The sequence below is a fragment of the Anopheles ziemanni genome (genome assembly GCF_943734765.1).
Source record: "Anopheles ziemanni chromosome X unlocalized genomic scaffold, idAnoZiCoDA_A2_x.2 X_unloc_7, whole genome shotgun sequence".
NCBI lineage: Eukaryota > Metazoa > Arthropoda > Insecta > Diptera > Culicidae > Anopheles > Anopheles ziemanni.
In genome coordinates, this window is record NW_026689839.1 from 307,811 (window position 1) to 310,000 (window position 2,190).

Below are 2,190 nucleotides of genomic sequence, written 5' to 3' on the forward strand. Positions count from 1 at the left end.
CCCTTGTGGTTCTACATTGAGAGAGCCCTCGTGGTTCTCATTAGGGGCTTTATGCAAGAAGTACTCAATACTGTGGTGTGAAGTATAAAGTATAGAGTCCTCCACTGGTCCACGCTGCTCCGGCGGTCCTGGGTAAGATAGTTCATTCTAGCTTGCCCTATGTGGAAGAGGACTCAATACCCTACCTGTTGAGCTTGAAACAAAGTCATCACTTGGGCATGCTCATATTGCCATACACAATTACATTATATTCGAATGAGCATGCAAGCGACCCTATATAGACCGAACCAAAACGATAGATACCGCCGTAGTTCACCCCCACCAAGTGATGACTTCAGTATGGCTAGTGTGTGAAGTATAAAGTATAGTCCTCCCCTGGTCCACACTGCTTCGGCGGTCCTGGGTAAGATAGTTAGTTCTAGCTTGCCCTATGTGGAAGAGGACACAATACTTAATACTTAGAGTACAAGCATAAAGGAACACGGACCAAGCCGTACCGAGAGAATCGGTACTAGAGCCCTCGTGGTTCTACATTGAGAGAGCCCTCGTGGTTCTCATTAGGGGCTTTATGCAAGTCGTACTCAATACTGTGGTGTGAAGTATAAAGTATAGAGTCCTCCACTGGTCCACGCTGCTCCGGCGGTCCTGGGTAAGATAGTTCATTCTAGCTTGCCCTATGTGGAAGAGGACTCAATACCCTACCTGTTGAGCTTGAAACAAAGTCATCACTTGGGCATGCTCATATTGCCATACAATATTCCATTATCTACTAATGAGCATGCAGCTATATGATTATAACCTGTAAACGATTACCCCGCCGTAGTTCAGCGCTTCAACCAAGTGATGACTTCAGTATGGCTAGTGTGTGAAGTATAAAGTATAGTCCTCCCCTGGTCCACACTGCTTCGGCGGTCCTGGGTAAGATAGTTAGTTCTAGCTTGCCCTATGTGGAAGAGGGCATACAAGACAAAGTATAGTTCTCCCCTGGTCCACGCTGCTTCGGCGGTCCTGGGTAAGATAGTTAATTCTAGCTTGCCCTATGTGGAAGAGAGCATACATGAACCAAGAACGAAGGTTATGATCGAGGAATGATTCGACAACTAACCGATGGTATGAAATGTGAAGAATTCAAGCAAGCACACAATCAAGTCATCACTTGGGCATGCTCGATAGCCAACCCTATGACATTAACCTAGTAGAGCATGCGAAAACCAATATATATGTAAACGATGCCCCTCCCTAGTTCAGCGCTTCAACCAAGTGATGACTTCAGAATGGCTAAATCAAATCGGTTCAAAACATACCATCGGTACCCTATTGAAACACACAAGTCGATATCAAACCTCATGATTGTGTAGTCCTCCACTGGTCCACACTGCTCCGGCGGTCCTGGGTAAGATAGTTCATTCTAGCTTGCCCTATGTGGAAGAGGGCACATTACTCAATACTGTGGTGTTATGAACAAAGTATAGTCCTCCACTGGTCCACGCTGCTTCGGCGGTCCTGGGTAAGATAGTTAGTTCTAGCTTGCCCTATGTGGAAGAGGGCATACAAGACAAAGTATAGTTCTCCCCTGGTCCACGCTGCTTCGGCGGTCCTGGGTAAGATAGTTAATTCTAGCTTGCCCTATGTGGAAGAGAGCATACATGAACCAAGAACGATGGTTATGATCGAGGAATGATTCGACAACTAACCGATGGTATGAAATGTGAAGAATTCAAGCAAGCACACAATCAAGTCATCACTTGGGCATGCTCGATAGCCAACCCTATGACATTAACCTAGTAGAGCATGCGAAAACCAATATATATGTAAACGATGCCTCCCTAGTTCAGCGCTTCAACCAAGTGATGACTTCAGAATGGCTAAATCAAATCGGTTCAAACCATACCATCGGTATCCTATTGAAACACACAAGTCGATATCAAACCTCATGATTGTGTAGTCCTCCACTGGTCCACGCCGCTTCGGCCGTCCTGGGTAAAATGGAACATTCCAGCTTGCCCTATGTGGAAGAGGGCACATTACTCAATACTGTGGTGTGAAGTATAAAGTTCAGTTCTCCCCTGGTCCACGCTGCTTCGGCGGTCCTGGGTAAGATAGTTCATTCTAGCTTGCCCTATGTGGAAGAGGACACTTCATACTTCGTCTCTAAGCGGCGGCTTGACTCCTCCCTACGGGGAACGGGTT